At 51.9% G+C, this 15,828-nt stretch overlaps 32 non-coding genes across 32 annotated transcripts; all 32 read right to left on the bottom strand.

Moving 5' to 3' along the window:
* Positions 1-108: 108 nt before the first annotated feature.
* On the bottom strand, positions 109-182 carry TRNAT-AGU (transfer RNA threonine (anticodon AGU)). The gene has a single exon. It is a non-coding gene; the product is annotated as a tRNA-Thr (tRNA).
* Positions 183-532: 350 nt separating this feature from the next.
* TRNAS-GCU (transfer RNA serine (anticodon GCU)) lies at positions 533-614 on the bottom strand. Its single transcript has one exon. It is a non-coding gene; the product is annotated as a tRNA-Ser (tRNA).
* Positions 615-1,149: 535 nt separating this feature from the next.
* On the bottom strand, positions 1,150-1,223 carry TRNAT-AGU (transfer RNA threonine (anticodon AGU)). The gene has a single exon. It is a non-coding gene; the product is annotated as a tRNA-Thr (tRNA).
* A 162-nt stretch (positions 1,224-1,385) lies between these two features.
* On the bottom strand, positions 1,386-1,459 carry TRNAT-AGU (transfer RNA threonine (anticodon AGU)). The gene has a single exon. It is a non-coding gene; the product is annotated as a tRNA-Thr (tRNA).
* Positions 1,460-1,805: 346 nt separating this feature from the next.
* Positions 1,806-1,887, bottom strand: TRNAS-GCU (transfer RNA serine (anticodon GCU)). The gene has a single exon. It is a non-coding gene; the product is annotated as a tRNA-Ser (tRNA).
* Positions 1,888-2,422: 535 nt separating this feature from the next.
* On the bottom strand, positions 2,423-2,496 carry TRNAT-AGU (transfer RNA threonine (anticodon AGU)). The gene has a single exon. It is a non-coding gene; the product is annotated as a tRNA-Thr (tRNA).
* A 162-nt stretch (positions 2,497-2,658) lies between these two features.
* TRNAT-AGU (transfer RNA threonine (anticodon AGU)) lies at positions 2,659-2,732 on the bottom strand. The gene has a single exon. It is a non-coding gene; the product is annotated as a tRNA-Thr (tRNA).
* A 347-nt stretch (positions 2,733-3,079) lies between these two features.
* TRNAS-GCU (transfer RNA serine (anticodon GCU)) lies at positions 3,080-3,161 on the bottom strand. The gene has a single exon. It is a non-coding gene; the product is annotated as a tRNA-Ser (tRNA).
* Positions 3,162-6,136: 2,975 nt separating this feature from the next.
* On the bottom strand, positions 6,137-6,210 carry TRNAT-AGU (transfer RNA threonine (anticodon AGU)). The gene has a single exon. It is a non-coding gene; the product is annotated as a tRNA-Thr (tRNA).
* A 162-nt stretch (positions 6,211-6,372) lies between these two features.
* TRNAT-AGU (transfer RNA threonine (anticodon AGU)) lies at positions 6,373-6,446 on the bottom strand. The gene has a single exon. It is a non-coding gene; the product is annotated as a tRNA-Thr (tRNA).
* A 360-nt stretch (positions 6,447-6,806) lies between these two features.
* On the bottom strand, positions 6,807-6,888 carry TRNAS-GCU (transfer RNA serine (anticodon GCU)). Its single transcript has one exon. It is a non-coding gene; the product is annotated as a tRNA-Ser (tRNA).
* A 535-nt stretch (positions 6,889-7,423) lies between these two features.
* On the bottom strand, positions 7,424-7,497 carry TRNAT-AGU (transfer RNA threonine (anticodon AGU)). The gene has a single exon. It is a non-coding gene; the product is annotated as a tRNA-Thr (tRNA).
* Positions 7,498-7,659: 162 nt separating this feature from the next.
* TRNAT-AGU (transfer RNA threonine (anticodon AGU)) lies at positions 7,660-7,733 on the bottom strand. Its single transcript has one exon. It is a non-coding gene; the product is annotated as a tRNA-Thr (tRNA).
* Positions 7,734-8,080: 347 nt separating this feature from the next.
* Positions 8,081-8,162, bottom strand: TRNAS-GCU (transfer RNA serine (anticodon GCU)). The gene has a single exon. It is a non-coding gene; the product is annotated as a tRNA-Ser (tRNA).
* A 535-nt stretch (positions 8,163-8,697) lies between these two features.
* Positions 8,698-8,771, bottom strand: TRNAT-AGU (transfer RNA threonine (anticodon AGU)). Its single transcript has one exon. It is a non-coding gene; the product is annotated as a tRNA-Thr (tRNA).
* Positions 8,772-8,933: 162 nt separating this feature from the next.
* Positions 8,934-9,007, bottom strand: TRNAT-AGU (transfer RNA threonine (anticodon AGU)). The gene has a single exon. It is a non-coding gene; the product is annotated as a tRNA-Thr (tRNA).
* Positions 9,008-9,355: 348 nt separating this feature from the next.
* Positions 9,356-9,437, bottom strand: TRNAS-GCU (transfer RNA serine (anticodon GCU)). Its single transcript has one exon. It is a non-coding gene; the product is annotated as a tRNA-Ser (tRNA).
* Positions 9,438-9,972: 535 nt separating this feature from the next.
* TRNAT-AGU (transfer RNA threonine (anticodon AGU)) lies at positions 9,973-10,046 on the bottom strand. The gene has a single exon. It is a non-coding gene; the product is annotated as a tRNA-Thr (tRNA).
* A 162-nt stretch (positions 10,047-10,208) lies between these two features.
* On the bottom strand, positions 10,209-10,282 carry TRNAT-AGU (transfer RNA threonine (anticodon AGU)). Its single transcript has one exon. It is a non-coding gene; the product is annotated as a tRNA-Thr (tRNA).
* Positions 10,283-10,631: 349 nt separating this feature from the next.
* On the bottom strand, positions 10,632-10,713 carry TRNAS-GCU (transfer RNA serine (anticodon GCU)). The gene has a single exon. It is a non-coding gene; the product is annotated as a tRNA-Ser (tRNA).
* A 535-nt stretch (positions 10,714-11,248) lies between these two features.
* TRNAT-AGU (transfer RNA threonine (anticodon AGU)) lies at positions 11,249-11,322 on the bottom strand. The gene has a single exon. It is a non-coding gene; the product is annotated as a tRNA-Thr (tRNA).
* A 162-nt stretch (positions 11,323-11,484) lies between these two features.
* TRNAT-AGU (transfer RNA threonine (anticodon AGU)) lies at positions 11,485-11,558 on the bottom strand. The gene has a single exon. It is a non-coding gene; the product is annotated as a tRNA-Thr (tRNA).
* A 347-nt stretch (positions 11,559-11,905) lies between these two features.
* Positions 11,906-11,987, bottom strand: TRNAS-GCU (transfer RNA serine (anticodon GCU)). Its single transcript has one exon. It is a non-coding gene; the product is annotated as a tRNA-Ser (tRNA).
* Positions 11,988-12,510: 523 nt separating this feature from the next.
* TRNAT-AGU (transfer RNA threonine (anticodon AGU)) lies at positions 12,511-12,584 on the bottom strand. The gene has a single exon. It is a non-coding gene; the product is annotated as a tRNA-Thr (tRNA).
* A 162-nt stretch (positions 12,585-12,746) lies between these two features.
* On the bottom strand, positions 12,747-12,820 carry TRNAT-AGU (transfer RNA threonine (anticodon AGU)). The gene has a single exon. It is a non-coding gene; the product is annotated as a tRNA-Thr (tRNA).
* A 345-nt stretch (positions 12,821-13,165) lies between these two features.
* Positions 13,166-13,247, bottom strand: TRNAS-GCU (transfer RNA serine (anticodon GCU)). Its single transcript has one exon. It is a non-coding gene; the product is annotated as a tRNA-Ser (tRNA).
* Positions 13,248-13,782: 535 nt separating this feature from the next.
* On the bottom strand, positions 13,783-13,856 carry TRNAT-AGU (transfer RNA threonine (anticodon AGU)). Its single transcript has one exon. It is a non-coding gene; the product is annotated as a tRNA-Thr (tRNA).
* Positions 13,857-14,018: 162 nt separating this feature from the next.
* Positions 14,019-14,092, bottom strand: TRNAT-AGU (transfer RNA threonine (anticodon AGU)). Its single transcript has one exon. It is a non-coding gene; the product is annotated as a tRNA-Thr (tRNA).
* A 348-nt stretch (positions 14,093-14,440) lies between these two features.
* TRNAS-GCU (transfer RNA serine (anticodon GCU)) lies at positions 14,441-14,522 on the bottom strand. Its single transcript has one exon. It is a non-coding gene; the product is annotated as a tRNA-Ser (tRNA).
* Positions 14,523-15,057: 535 nt separating this feature from the next.
* Positions 15,058-15,131, bottom strand: TRNAT-AGU (transfer RNA threonine (anticodon AGU)). Its single transcript has one exon. It is a non-coding gene; the product is annotated as a tRNA-Thr (tRNA).
* A 162-nt stretch (positions 15,132-15,293) lies between these two features.
* TRNAT-AGU (transfer RNA threonine (anticodon AGU)) lies at positions 15,294-15,367 on the bottom strand. The gene has a single exon. It is a non-coding gene; the product is annotated as a tRNA-Thr (tRNA).
* A 340-nt stretch (positions 15,368-15,707) lies between these two features.
* TRNAS-GCU (transfer RNA serine (anticodon GCU)) lies at positions 15,708-15,789 on the bottom strand. Its single transcript has one exon. It is a non-coding gene; the product is annotated as a tRNA-Ser (tRNA).
* Between the last annotated feature and the right edge of the window lie 39 nt (positions 15,790-15,828).

The following is a 15,828-nucleotide window of genomic DNA, read 5'->3' as shown; positions in this document are numbered from 1 at the left end:
TTCCCTCAAGCTAGCACTGGGTTGGAAACCTACCACGCTTGGGAGACTCAAGGCTGCCATTAAGCTTGCGCAAAACTGAAAACGTTATAAATGGAAAGACTCCACGGCAGGCACTGCTGAGATTTGAACTCAGGATCTCCTGTTTACTAGACAGGCGCTTTCACCAACTAAGCCACAGCGCCTCACGTGGTGCACATCCTTTGCAACCCAGTCAAGTGCAGAGTGGGTGCAGGGGGCAGTGCAGGGCGTAACAGGAATGCGGGGGCTGGAGCTGGGGGGTATTGGGGGGGGGGGGGGGGGCGGCTCGCACAGAAGTTAAAGCTGTGGACAGAGGGGAGTACAAAAGTGGGACAGGGTGGGTCTGACTGAGTGCAGAGGGGAGAGCTGTGGATTGGGCCGAGGAGGGGGCATGGAAGGGAGGTAGAATGTCTAGGTCCAGGTTGACAGTGCCTTTTTTTCTATGTGTACAAGACCTTTGTGCCATGAAATGCTTTACGTTAAGCACGTTTACATTGATTACGAACTAAACTACCGACGAGGATGGGATTCGAACCCATGCGTGCAGAGCACAATGGATTAGCAGTCCATCGCCTTAACCACTCGGCCACCTCGTCATGTGTAACCTAGAACCTTGGGCCGTTTCTTGTCTGTGGCTTTTGAGAAGGGCTTAGCCAGATTGCGGCAATCTGGGAGGGCGCACGGAGAGTCAGCCAGGAGACTGAGTATGTCTGAGCACCACGTCCTCCTGGGGCAATATGCTTCCTTCTGAGAGGCACCACCTTCGGTGACCCCCTTGGTGATTGACGTAGGCCATAGCCATGGCATTGTCCAACTGGATTCCCATCTGAGGTTCTCACAGAAGAAGAGGTATGCAACATTGAAGGGAGGCCTGAATTGTCCTGTGCTCCAGAATGTTGATGGGAAGGCGGGCTCCCTCCAAAGAATAAGTCCCCTGCATTCAAAAGGGCACCCAGGACTGATCTTTAGCCTGATAGGCTGATATGTACAGTGGGAATTTTTCAAGTCGTTGGAGGCAGGGTCTTGCCTGGGTCCAGCGCTGGGTCGGTGGGCTACCACGCTTGGGAGACTGAGGGGTGACATTCAGCTTGCGCAATACTGAAAATGTTAGAAATGGATGGACTCCACGGCAGGCACTGCTGAGATTTGAACTCAGGATCTCCTGTTTACTAGACAGGCGCTTTCACCAACTAAGCCACAGCGCCCCACTTGGGGGATAGCTCTTTGTGAGAATTTTTCAAATCTTTGGAGGCAAGGTCTTCCCTCAAGCTAGCACTGGGTTGGAAACCTACCACGCTTGGGAGACTCAAGGCTGCCATTAAGCTTGCGCAAAACTGAAAACGTTATAAATGGAAAGACTCCACGGCAGGCACTGCTGAGATTTGAACTCAGGATCTCCTGTTTACTAGACAGGCGCTTTCACCAACTAAGCCACAGCGCCTCACGTGGTGCACATCCTTTGCAACCCAGTCAAGTGCAGAGTGGGTGCAGGGGGCAGTGCAGGGCGTAACAGGAATGCGGGGGCTGGAGCTGGGGGGTATTGGGGGGGGGGGGGCGGCTCGCACAGAAGTTAAAGCTGTGGACAGAGGGGAGTACAAAAGTGGGACAGGGTGGGTCTGACTGAGTGCAGAGGGGAGAGCTGTGGATTGGGCCGAGGAGGGGGCATGGAAGGGAGGTAGAATGTCTAGGTCCAGGTTGACAGTGCCTTTTTTTCTATGTGTACAAGACCTTTGTGCCATGAAATGCTTTACGTTAAGCACGTTTACATTGATTACGAACTAAACTACCGACGAGGATGGGATTCGAACCCATGCGTGCAGAGCACAATGGATTAGCAGTCCATCGCCTTAACCACTCGGCCACCTCGTCATGTGTAACCTAGAACCTTGGGCCGTTTCTTGTCTGTGGCTTTTGAGAAGGGCTTAGCCAGATTGCGGCAATCTGGGAGGGCGCACGGAGAGTCAGCCAGGAGACTGAGTATGTCTGAGCACCACGTCCTCCTGGGGCAATATGCTTCCTTCTGAGAGGCACCACCTTCGGTGACCCCCTTGGTGATTGACGTAGGCCATAGCCATGGCATTGTCCAACTGGATTCCCATCTGAGGTTCTCACAGAAGAAGAGGTATGCAACATTGAAGGGAGGCCTGAATTGTCCTGTGCTCCAGAATGTTGATGGGAAGGCGGGCTCCCTCCAAAGAATAAGTCCCCTGCATTCAAAAGGGCACCCAGGACTGATCTTTAGCCTGATAGGCTGATATGTACAGTGGGAATTTTTCAAGTCGTTGGAGGCAGGGTCTTGCCTGGGTCCAGCGCTGGGTCGGTGGGCTACCACGCTTGGGAGACTGAGGGGTGACATTCAGCTTGCGCAATACTGAAAATGTTAGAAATGGATGGACTCCACGGCAGGCACTGCTGAGATTTGAACTCAGGATCTCCTGTTTACTAGACAGGCGCTTTCACCAACTAAGCCACAGCGCCCCACTTGGGGGATAGCTCTTTGTGAGAATTTTTCAAATCTTTGGAGGCAAGGTCTTCCCTCAAGCTAGCACTGGGTTGGAAACCTACCACGCTTGGGAGACTCAAGGCTGCCATTAAGCTTGCGCAAAACTGAAAACGTTATAAATGGAAAGACTCCACGGCAGGCACTGCTGAGATTTGAACTCAGGATCTCCTGTTTACTAGACAGGCGCTTTCACCAACTAAGCCACAGCGCCTCACGTGGTGCACATCCTTTGCAACCCAGTCAAGTGCAGAGTGGGTGCAGGGGGCAGTGCAGGGCGTAACAGGAATGCGGGGGCTGGAGCTGGGGGGTATTGGGGGGGGGGGGGGCGGCTCGCACAGAAGTTAAAGCTGTGGACAGAGGGGAGTACAAAAGTGGGACAGGGTGGGTCTGACTGAGTGCAGAGGGGAGAGCTGTGGATTGGGCCGAGGAGGGGGCATGGAAGGGAGGTAGAATGTCTAGGTCCAGGTTGACAGTGCCTTTTTTTCTATGTGTACAAGACCTTTGTGCCATGAAATGCTTTACGTTAAGCACGTTTACATTGATTACGAACTAAACTACCGACGAGGATGGGATTCGAACCCATGCGTGCAGAGCACAATGGATTAGCAGTCCATCGCCTTAACCACTCGGCCACCTCGTCATGTGTAACCTAGAACCTTGGGCCGTTTCTTGTCTGTGGCTTTTGAGAAGGGCTTAGCCAGATTGCGGCAATCTGGGAGGGCGCACGGAGAGTCAGCCAGGAGACTGAGTATGTCTGAGCACCACGTCCTCCTGGGGCAATATGCTTCCTTCTGAGAGGCACCACCTTCGGTGACCCCCTTGGTGATTGACGTAGGCCATAGCCATGGCATTGTCCAACTGGATTCCCATCTGAGGTTCTCACAGAAGAAGAGGTATGCAACATTGAAGGGAGGCCTGAATTGTCCTGTGCTCCAGAATGTTGATGGGAAGGCGGGCTCCCTCCAAAGAATAAGTCCCCTGCATTCAAAAGGGCACCCGGGGACCCAGATTCTTGACTACACTTAAAATGATTTATGAAGGCCCCACGGCATCCCTAGTAATTAAAGGCCATCACTCAACAAACATTTGTATTCACAGAGGGACCCGCCAGGGGTGTCCCTTGTCTCCCCTTTTATTTATCCTGGCCCTAGAGCCACTGGCCATCAAGATCCGTGAACATCCGGACATATTGGGAGTTACGAGTGGGGGTCGGGAACACAAATGCGCAATGTTTGCGGACGATATACTATTGCTCCTCTCCTCCCCAGTTACTTCCTTGCCCAATCTCCATGCGGTATTACAGCAGTTCACATCATTTACAGGTTTACGGGTGAATCACTCTAAATCCCAAGCACTTGACGTGTCCTTACAACCCCATATAGCCCGAGCAGTACGGAGCTCCTTCCCCTTTCAATGGCAAGATAAGTCCTTGCCCTATTTGGGTATTGTGCTGACCCCATCTCTGACCACGCTCTACAAACTTAATTTCCCTCCACTGTTTAACAAAATAACTACAGATCTTAAACGTTGGTCGAATAGCCCCCCGTCATGGTTTGGCAGATTGTACTCCGTTAAGATGACAGTTCTTCCAAAGGTGCTTTACCTATTCAGGGCTCTCCCGATTTCTATTGATAGGCGGGAGCTCCAGAAATTTCAAGCTAAATTATTAGATTATGTATGGGGACATGGTAGACCTAGGGTGAACAGACAAACAATGTACACACCCAAAGCGAGGGGTGGCCTGGGCATGCCAGATCTGTTTAAATACCACCAGGCAGCAGTATTATCACAATTAATTCGGTTCCATACACACCATGACAAACCACTCTGGATGATGTTGGAATCCTCCCAATTCCCTGGAAGAGAGATTAGTCATTTAATCTGGATGAAAGCAAAAGATAGGCCCAAGGTGATGAGCCCGACCCTGTCCTACTCTCTAAATTTGTGGGATAGATTGTCAACCACCCACGTCTTCAGATCTGAGCATGCTCCGTTAGCCCCTCTGCTTAACAATCCTCTGTTCGCCCCGGGTTTACGGCCACAAGATTTCTTATGGTGGACTAATAAAGGTTTGCTGCGTATAGCTGATCTATGCGACCATAAAGGGGCCTTGTCACGAGTATCCTTACAGGATAGATATCAGCTCCCGAGGTCGGAGTTTTTTCGCTTTACTCAGATAGCGCACTTTCTGGCAACATTGAGTCGCACTTCTGATCTTACTACATATACCCCAATGGAAACCGTTTGCAGGACGTACGACAATCACAAGGGTCATATTTCTATGATATATAATATCCTTTTCCCGACCTCTCAGAAGTTGCCTTATATGGAGAGATGGGAAAGGGATATGCAGTGCACCTTGCGATTAGAGGAATGGAACAAGGTAGTACAAAATGCATCTAGAGCACTTATTAATACTTCTTTGATTGAAGCAAACTATAAGGTGTTATTGAGGTGGTATATGGTTCCAGCTCGAGTGGCTGCTTTTGCCCCGGGGGCGTCCCCGCGGTGCTTTAGAGGTTGCACAGCGGAGGGGACCATGTATCACATATGGTGGTCATGCCCCAAGGTGCGAAGGTTCTGGATACGCACTTACAATTTCATTTATTCTTTGACCCGAGTGAACCTTCGGAAGTCACCGTTGCATGCGCTGCTGGGGCGCCCCGTGGAAGGGGCATCGAGGCCAATGAGAACGCTCATAGCTTTCATATTTGTGGCAGCAAGGGTTTCTATAGCTAAATCGTGGAGGTCACCAGCAATACCCTTTTATTTGCTCAAATCAAAACTGTCTTGGATTATGGTGAATGAACGCCTATCGGCAATACTAACTGATAGACTGGCTTGGTTCAACAGAGTGTGGGGTCCGTGGATCAGGGATTTAGTTACAGTCTAGGGGGATTACCTAGCCCGCTAGGGTCGGGGGCACTCCTGGAGCTGGGGTGCATCCTCTCTTCTATCACTTCTATCTCTTCTATCCTTCTTCTTCTCTTTCCTCTCTCTACTCTTTTTCACTCATCTCAGTCTATGATAGATATCTCATTTCTTCTTTCCCTCTTCACTGGGGGAACTTTTTGTTTTGGGCCGCATAGGTGCTATTGAGTACGGTTATTAGGATGTACCGATTAGAGTACCGGAATGGGAATAGAGGGCTGGAGGGCAGGGCCCTAGTACTCGCCATGCCGCTCTCATATAGAGCACAATATATACATGATGTTGGTATGCGTTGATTTAATGATTCTTTGGGCTATCTTTTAAGTCATGCATTTGCGGACCGACTCCTTTCTTTTTTTTGCTGGTCATTTTATGGTTACTGTTATGCAATTGGAGTTATGTTGTTATAAGACTTCTGATTCTCTGTGTCTTAATGATGTTAATGACTGAGATTGTAACTTCTAAGTTGAAAACTTGAATAAAAATATTGAAAGAAAAAGGGCACCCGGGACTGATCTTTAGCCTGATAGGCTGATATGTACAGTGGGAATTTTTCAAGTCGTTGGAGGCAGGGTCTTGCCTGGGTCCAGCGCTGGGTCGGTGGGCTACCACGCTTGGGAGACTGAGGGGTGACATTCAGCTTGCGCAATACTGAAAATGTTAGAAATGGATGGACTCCACGGCAGGCACTGCTGAGATTTGAACTCAGGATCTCCTGTTTACTAGACAGGCGCTTTCACCAACTAAGCCACAGCGCCCCACTTGGGGGATAGCTCTTTGTGAGAATTTTTCAAATCTTTGGAGGCAAGGTCTTCCCTCAAGCTAGCACTGGGTTGGAAACCTACCACGCTTGGGAGACTCAAGGCTGCCATTAAGCTTGCGCAAAACTGAAAACGTTATAAATGGAAAGACTCCACGGCAGGCACTGCTGAGATTTGAACTCAGGATCTCCTGTTTACTAGACAGGCGCTTTCACCAACTAAGCCACAGCGCCTCACGTGGTGCACATCCTTTGCAACCCAGTCAAGTGCAGAGTGGGTGCAGAGTGGGTGCAGGGGGCAGTGCAGGGCGTAACAGGAATGCGGGGGCTGGAGCTGGGGGGTATTGGGGGGGGGGGGGGGGCGGCTCGCACAGAAGTTAAAGCTGTGGACAGAGGGGAGTACAAAAGTGGGACAGGGTGGGTCTGACTGAGTGCAGAGGGGAGAGCTGTGGATTGGGCCGAGGAGGGGGCATGGAAGGGAGGTAGAATGTCTAGGTCCAGGTTGACAGTGCCTTTTTTTCTATGTGTACAAGACCTTTGTGCCATGAAATGCTTTACGTTAAGCACGTTTACATTGATTACGAACTAAACTACCGACGAGGATGGGATTCGAACCCATGCGTGCAGAGCACAATGGATTAGCAGTCCATCGCCTTAACCACTCGGCCACCTCGTCATGTGTAACCTAGAACCTTGGGCCGTTTCTTGTCTGTGGCTTTTGAGAAGGGCTTAGCCAGATTGCGGCAATCTGGGAGGGCGCACGGAGAGTCAGCCAGGAGACTGAGTATGTCTGAGCACCACGTCCTCCTGGGGCAATATGCTTCCTTCTGAGAGGCACCACCTTCGGTGACCCCCTTGGTGATTGACGTAGGCCATAGCCATGGCATTGTCCAACTGGATTCCCATCTGAGGTTCTCACAGAAGAAGAGGTATGCAACATTGAAGGGAGGCCTGAATTGTCCTGTGCTCCAGAATGTTGATGGGAAGGCGGGCTCCCTCCAAAGAATAAGTCCCCTGCATTCAAAAGGGCACCCGGGACTGATCTTTAGCCTGATAGGCTGATATGTACAGTGGGAATTTTTCAAGTCGTTGGAGGCAGGGTCTTGCCTGGGTCCAGCGCTGGGTCGGTGGGCTACCACGCTTGGGAGACTGAGGGGTGACATTCAGCTTGCGCAATACTGAAAATGTTAGAAATGGATGGACTCCACGGCAGGCACTGCTGAGATTTGAACTCAGGATCTCCTGTTTACTAGACAGGCGCTTTCACCAACTAAGCCACAGCGCCCCACTTGGGGGATAGCTCTTTGTGAGAATTTTTCAAATCTTTGGAGGCAAGGTCTTCCCTCAAGCTAGCACTGGGTTGGAAACCTACCACGCTTGGGAGACTCAAGGCTGCCATTAAGCTTGCGCAAAACTGAAAACGTTATAAATGGAAAGACTCCACGGCAGGCACTGCTGAGATTTGAACTCAGGATCTCCTGTTTACTAGACAGGCGCTTTCACCAACTAAGCCACAGCGCCTCACGTGGTGCACATCCTTTGCAACCCAGTCAAGTGCAGAGTGGGTGCAGGGGGCAGTGCAGGGCGTAACAGGAATGCGGGGGCTGGAGCTGGGGGGTATTGGGGGGGGGGGGGGCGGCTCGCACAGAAGTTAAAGCTGTGGACAGAGGGGAGTACAAAAGTGGGACAGGGTGGGTCTGACTGAGTGCAGAGGGGAGAGCTGTGGATTGGGCCGAGGAGGGGGCATGGAAGGGAGGTAGAATGTCTAGGTCCAGGTTGACAGTGCCTTTTTTTCTATGTGTACAAGACCTTTGTGCCATGAAATGCTTTACGTTAAGCACGTTTACATTGATTACGAACTAAACTACCGACGAGGATGGGATTCGAACCCATGCGTGCAGAGCACAATGGATTAGCAGTCCATCGCCTTAACCACTCGGCCACCTCGTCATGTGTAACCTAGAACCTTGGGCCGTTTCTTGTCTGTGGCTTTTGAGAAGGGCTTAGCCAGATTGCGGCAATCTGGGAGGGCGCACGGAGAGTCAGCCAGGAGACTGAGTATGTCTGAGCACCACGTCCTCCTGGGGCAATATGCTTCCTTCTGAGAGGCACCACCTTCGGTGACCCCCTTGGTGATTGACGTAGGCCATAGCCATGGCATTGTCCAACTGGATTCCCATCTGAGGTTCTCACAGAAGAAGAGGTATGCAACATTGAAGGGAGGCCTGAATTGTCCTGTGCTCCAGAATGTTGATGGGAAGGCGGGCTCCCTCCAAAGAATAAGTCCCCTGCATTCAAAAGGGCACCCAGGACTGATCTTTAGCCTGATAGGCTGATATGTACAGTGGGAATTTTTCAAGTCGTTGGAGGCAGGGTCTTGCCTGGGTCCAGCGCTGGGTCGGTGGGCTACCACGCTTGGGAGACTGAGGGGTGACATTCAGCTTGCGCAATACTGAAAATGTTAGAAATGGATGGACTCCACGGCAGGCACTGCTGAGATTTGAACTCAGGATCTCCTGTTTACTAGACAGGCGCTTTCACCAACTAAGCCACAGCGCCCCACTTGGGGGATAGCTCTTTGTGAGAATTTTTCAAATCTTTGGAGGCAAGGTCTTCCCTCAAGCTAGCACTGGGTTGGAAACCTACCACGCTTGGGAGACTCAAGGCTGCCATTAAGCTTGCGCAAAACTGAAAACGTTATAAATGGAAAGACTCCACGGCAGGCACTGCTGAGATTTGAACTCAGGATCTCCTGTTTACTAGACAGGCGCTTTCACCAACTAAGCCACAGCGCCTCACGTGGTGCACATCCTTTGCAACCCAGTCAAGTGCAGAGTGGGTGCAGGGGGCAGTGCAGGGCGTAACAGGAATGCGGGGGCTGGAGCTGGGGGGTATTGGGGGGGGGGGGGGGCGGCTCGCACAGAAGTTAAAGCTGTGGACAGAGGGGAGTACAAAAGTGGGACAGGGTGGGTCTGACTGAGTGCAGAGGGGAGAGCTGTGGATTGGGCCGAGGAGGGGGCATGGAAGGGAGGTAGAATGTCTAGGTCCAGGTTGACAGTGCCTTTTTTTCTATGTGTACAAGACCTTTGTGCCATGAAATGCTTTACGTTAAGCACGTTTACATTGATTACGAACTAAACTACCGACGAGGATGGGATTCGAACCCATGCGTGCAGAGCACAATGGATTAGCAGTCCATCGCCTTAACCACTCGGCCACCTCGTCATGTGTAACCTAGAACCTTGGGCCGTTTCTTGTCTGTGGCTTTTGAGAAGGGCTTAGCCAGATTGCGGCAATCTGGGAGGGCGCACGGAGAGTCAGCCAGGAGACTGAGTATGTCTGAGCACCACGTCCTCCTGGGGCAATATGCTTCCTTCTGAGAGGCACCACCTTCGGTGACCCCCTTGGTGATTGACGTAGGCCATAGCCATGGCATTGTCCAACTGGATTCCCATCTGAGGTTCTCACAGAAGAAGAGGTATGCAACATTGAAGGGAGGCCTGAATTGTCCTGTGCTCCAGAATGTTGATGGGAAGGCGGGCTCCCTCCAAAGAATAAGTCCCCTGCATTCAAAAGGGCACCCAGGACTGATCTTTAGCCTGATAGGCTGATATGTACAGTGGGAATTTTTCAAGTCGTTGGAGGCAGGGTCTTGCCTGGGTCCAGCGCTGGGTCGGTGGGCTACCACGCTTGGGAGACTGAGGGGTGACATTCAGCTTGCGCAATACTGAAAATGTTAGAAATGGATGGACTCCACGGCAGGCACTGCTGAGATTTGAACTCAGGATCTCCTGTTTACTAGACAGGCGCTTTCACCAACTAAGCCACAGCGCCCCACTTGGGGGATAGCTCTTTGTGAGAATTTTTCAAATCTTTGGAGGCAAGGTCTTCCCTCAAGCTAGCACTGGGTTGGAAACCTACCACGCTTGGGAGACTCAAGGCTGCCATTAAGCTTGCGCAAAACTGAAAACGTTATAAATGGAAAGACTCCACGGCAGGCACTGCTGAGATTTGAACTCAGGATCTCCTGTTTACTAGACAGGCGCTTTCACCAACTAAGCCACAGCGCCTCACGTGGTGCACATCCTTTGCAACCCAGTCAAGTGCAGAGTGGGTGCAGGGGGCAGTGCAGGGCGTAACAGGAATGCGGGGGCTGGAGCTGGGGGGTATTGGGGGGGGGGGGGGGGCGGCTCGCACAGAAGTTAAAGCTGTGGACAGAGGGGAGTACAAAAGTGGGACAGGGTGGGTCTGACTGAGTGCAGAGGGGAGAGCTGTGGATTGGGCCGAGGAGGGGGCATGGAAGGGAGGTAGAATGTCTAGGTCCAGGTTGACAGTGCCTTTTTTTCTATGTGTACAAGACCTTTGTGCCATGAAATGCTTTACGTTAAGCACGTTTACATTGATTACGAACTAAACTACCGACGAGGATGGGATTCGAACCCATGCGTGCAGAGCACAATGGATTAGCAGTCCATCGCCTTAACCACTCGGCCACCTCGTCATGTGTAACCTAGAACCTTGGGCCGTTTCTTGTCTGTGGCTTTTGAGAAGGGCTTAGCCAGATTGCGGCAATCTGGGAGGGCGCACGGAGAGTCAGCCAGGAGACTGAGTATGTCTGAGCACCACGTCCTCCTGGGGCAATATGCTTCCTTCTGAGAGGCACCACCTTCGGTGACCCCCTTGGTGATTGACGTAGGCCATAGCCATGGCATTGTCCAACTGGATTCCCATCTGAGGTTCTCACAGAAGAAGAGGTATGCAACATTGAAGGGAGGCCTGAATTGTCCTGTGCTCCAGAATGTTGATGGGAAGGCGGGCTCCCTCCAAAGAATAAGTCCCCTGCATTCAAAAGGGCACCCGGGACTGATCTTTAGCCTGATAGGCTGATATGTACAGTGGGAATTTTTCAAGTTGTTGGAGGCAGGGTCTTTCCTGGGTCCAGCGCTGGGTCGGTGGGCTACCACGCTTGGGAGACTGAGGGGTGACATTCAGCTTGCGCAATACTGAAAATGTTAGAAATGGATGGACTCCACGGCAGGCACTGCTGAGATTTGAACTCAGGATCTCCTGTTTACTAGACAGGCGCTTTCACCAACTAAGCCACAGCGCCCCACTTGGGGGATAGCTCTTTGTGAGAATTTTTCAAATCTTTGGAGGCAAGGTCTTCCCTCAAGCTAGCACTGGGTTGGAAACCTACCACGCTTGGGAGACTCAAGGCTGCCATTAAGCTTGCGCAAAACTGAAAACGTTATAAATGGAAAGACTCCACGGCAGGCACTGCTGAGATTTGAACTCAGGATCTCCTGTTTACTAGACAGGCGCTTTCACCAACTAAGCCACAGCGCCTCACGTGGTGCACATCCTTTGCAACCCAGTCAAGTGCAGAGTGGGTGCAGGGGGCAGTGCAGGGCGTAACAGGAATGCGGGGGCTGGAGCTGGGGGGTATTGGGGGGGGGGGGGGCGGCTCGCACAGAAGTTAAAGCTGTGGACAGAGGGGAGTACAAAAGTGGGACAGGGTGGGTCTGACTGAGTGCAGAGGGGAGAGCTGTGGATTGGGCCGAGGAGGGGGCATGGAAGGGAGGTAGAATGTCTAGGTCCAGGTTGACAGTGCCTTTTTTTCTATGTGTACAAGACCTTTGTGCCATGAAATGCTTTACGTTAAGCACGTTTACATTGATTACGAACTAAACTACCGACGAGGATGGGATTCGAACCCATGCGTGCAGAGCACAATGGATTAGCAGTCCATCGCCTTAACCACTCGGCCACCTCGTCATGTGTAACCTAGAACCTTGGGCCGTTTCTTGTCTGTGGCTTTTGAGAAGGGCTTAGCCAGATTGCGGCAATCTGGGAGGGCGCACGGAGAGTCAGCCAGGAGACTGAGTATGTCTGAGCACCACGTCCTCCTGGGGCAATATGCTTCCTTCTGAGAGGCACCACCTTCGGTGACCCCCTTGGTGATTGACGTAGGCCATAGCCATGGCATTGTCCAACTGGATTCCCATCTGAGGTTCTCACAGAAGAAGAGGTATGCAACATTGAAGGGAGGCCTGAATTGTCCTGTGCTCCAGAATGTTGATGGGAAGGCGGGCTCCCTCCAAAGAATAAGTCCCCTGCATTCAAAAGGGCACCCAGGACTGATCTTTAGCCTGATAGGCTGATATGTACAGTGGGAATTTTTCAAGTCGTTGGAGGCAGGGTCTTGCCTGGGTCGGTGGGCTACCACGCTTGGGAGACTGAGGGGTGACATTCAGCTTGCGCAATACTGAAAATGTTAGAAATGGATGGACTCCACGGCAGGCACTGCTGAGATTTGAACTCAGGATCTCCTGTTTACTAGACAGGCGCTTTCACCAACTAAGCCACAGCGCCCCACTTGGGGGATAGCTCTTTGTGAGAATTTTTCAAATCTTTGGAGGCAAGGTCTTCCCTCAAGCTAGCACTGGGTTGGAAACCTACCACGCTTGGGAGACTCAAGGCTGCCATTAAGCTTGCGCAAAACTGAAAACGTTATAAATGGAAAGACTCCACGGCAGGCACTGCTGAGATTTGAACTCAGGATCTCCTGTTTACTAGACAGGCGCTTTCACCAACTAAGCCACAGCGCCTCACGTGGTGCACATCCTTTGCAACCCAGTCAAGTGCAGAGTGGGTGCAGGGGGCAGTGCAGGGCGTAACAGGAATGCGGGGGCTGGAGCTGGGGGGTATTGGGGGGGGGGGGCGGCTCGCACAGAAGTTAAAGCTGTGGACAGAGGGGAGTACAAAAGTGGGACAGGGTGGGTCTGACTGAGTGCAGAGGGGAGAGCTGTGGATTGGGCCGAGGAGGGGGCATGGAAGGGAGGTAGAATGTCTAGGTCCAGGTTGACAGTGCCTTTTTTTCTATGTGTACAAGACCTTTGTGCCATGAAATGCTTTACGTTAAGCACGTTTACATTGATTACGAACTAAACTACCGACGAGGATGGGATTCGAACCCATGCGTGCAGAGCACAATGGATTAGCAGTCCATCGCCTTAACCACTCGGCCACCTCGTCATGTGTAACCTAGAACCTTGGGCTGTTTCTTGTCTGTGGCTTTTGAGAAGGGCTTAGCCAGATTGCGGCAATCTGGGAGGGCGCACGGAGAGTCAGCCAGGAGACTGAGTATGTCTGAGCACCACGTCCTCCTGGGGCAATATGCTTCCTTCTGAGAGGCACCACCTTCGGTGACCCCCTTGGTGATTGACGTAGGCCATAGCCATGGCATTGTCCAACTGGATTCCCATCTGAGGTTCTCACAGAAGAAGAGGTATGCAACATTGAAGGGAGGCCTGAATTGTCCTGTGCTCCAGAATGTTGATGGGAAGGCGGGCTCCCTCCAAAGAATAAGTCCCCTGCATTCAAAAGGGCACCCAGGACTGATCTTTAGCCTGATAGGCTGATATGTACAGTGGGAATTTTTCAAGTCGTTGGAGGCAGGGTCTTGCCTGGGTCCAGCGCTGGGTCGGTGGGCTACCACGCTTGGGAGACTGAGGGGTGACATTCAGCTTGCGCAATACTGAAAATGTTAGAAATGGATGGACTCCACGGCAGGCACTGCTGAGATTTGAACTCAGGATCTCCTGTTTACTAGACAGGCGCTTTCACCAACTAAGCCACAGCGCCCCACTTGGGGGATAGCTCTTTGTGAGAATTTTTCAAATCTTTGGAGGCAAGGTCTTCCCTCAAGCTAGCACTGGGTTGGAAACCTACCACGCTTGGGAGACTCAAGGCTGCCATTAAGCTTGCGCAAAACTGAAAACGTTATAAATGGAAAGACTCCACGGCAGGCACTGCTGAGATTTGAACTCAGGATCTCCTGTTTACTAGACAGGCGCTTTCACCAACTAAGCCACAGCGCCTCACGTGGTGCACATCCTTTGCAACCCAGTCAAGTGCAGAGTGGGTGCAGGGGGCAGTGCAGGGCGTAACAGGAATGCGGGGGCTGGAGCTGGGGGGTATTGGGGGGGGGGGGGGGCGGCTCGCACAGAAGTTAAAGCTGTGGACAGAGGGGAGTACAAAAGTGGGACAGGGTGGGTCTGACTGAGTGCAGAGGGGAGAGCTGTGGATTGGGCCGAGGAGGGGGCATGGAAGGGAGGTAGAATGTCTAGGTCCAGGTTGACAGTGCCTTTTTTTCTATGTGTACAAGACCTTTGTGCCATGAAATGCTTTACGTTAAGCACGTTTACATTGATTACGAACTAAACTACCGACGAGGATGGGATTCGAACCCATGCGTGCAGAGCACAATGGATTAGCAGTCCATCGCCTTAACCACTCGGCCACCTCGTCATGTGTAACCTAGAACCTTGGGCCGTTTCTTGTCTGTGGCTTTTGAGAAGGGCTTAGCCAGATTGCGGCAATCTGGGAGGGCGCACGGAGAGTCAGCCAGGAGACTGAGTATGTCTGAGCACCACGTCCTCCTGGGGCAATATGCTTCCTTCTGAGAGGCACCACCTTCGGTGACCCCCTTGGTGATTGACGTAGGCCATAGCCATGGCATTGTCCAACTGGATTCCCATCTGAGGTTCTCACAGAAGAAGAGGTATGCAACATTGAAGGGAGGCCTGAATTGTCCTGTGCTCCAGAATGTTGATGGGAAGGCGGGCTCCCTCCAAAGAATAAGTCCCCTGCATTCAAAAGGGCACCCAGGACTGATCTTTAGCCTGATAGGCTGATATGTACAGTGGGAATTTTTCAAGTCGTTGGAGGCAGGGTCTTGCCTGGGTCCAGCGCTGGGTCGGTGGGCTACCACGCTTGGGAGACTGAGGGGTGACATTCAGCTTGCGCAATACTGAAAATGTTAGAAATGGATGGACTCCACGGCAGGCACTGCTGAGATTTGAACTCAGGATCTCCTGTTTACTAGACAGGCGCTTTCACCAACTAAGCCACAGCGCCCCACTTGGGGGATAGCTCTTTGTGAGAATTTTTCAAATCTTTGGAGGCAAGGTCTTCCCTCAAGCTAGCACTGGGTTGGAAACCTACCACGCTTGGGAGACTCAAGGCTGCCATTAAGCTTGCGCAAAACTGAAAACGTTATAAATGGAAAGACTCCACGGCAGGCACTGCTGAGATTTGAACTCAGGATCTCCTGTTTACTAGACAGGCGCTTTCACCAACTAAGCCACAGCGCCTCACGTGGTGCACATCCTTTGCAACCCAGTCAAGTGCAGAGTGGGTGCAGGGGGCAGTGCAGGGCGTAACAGGAATGCGGGGGCTGGAGCTGGGGGGTATTGGGGGGGCGGCTCGCACAGAAGTTAAAGCTGTGGACAGAGGGGAGTACAAAAGTGGGACAGGGTGGGTCTGACTGAGTGCAGAGGGGAGAGCTGTGGATTGGGCCGAGGAGGGGGCATGGAAGGGAGGTAGAATGTCTAGGTCCAGGTTGACAGTGCCTTTTTTTCTATGTGTACAAGACCTTTGTGCCATGAAATGCTTTACGTTAAGCACGTTTACATTGATTACGAACTAAACTACCGACGAGGATGGGATTCGAACCCATGCGTGCAGAGCACAATGGATTAGCAGTCCATCGCCTTAACCACTCGGCCACCTCGTCATGTGTAACCTAGAACCTTGGGCCGTTTCTTGTCTGTGG

The sequence above is a fragment of the Lithobates pipiens genome, unplaced genomic scaffold (genome assembly GCF_037356315.1).
Source record: "Lithobates pipiens isolate NorthernLeopardFrog02 unplaced genomic scaffold, aLitPip1_a1.2 Scaffold_8, whole genome shotgun sequence".
NCBI classification, from domain to species: domain Eukaryota; kingdom Metazoa; phylum Chordata; class Amphibia; order Anura; family Ranidae; genus Lithobates; species Lithobates pipiens.
Note: the sequence above shows the minus strand (reverse complement) of the source record. Positions and strands in the feature narration are given on the sequence as shown.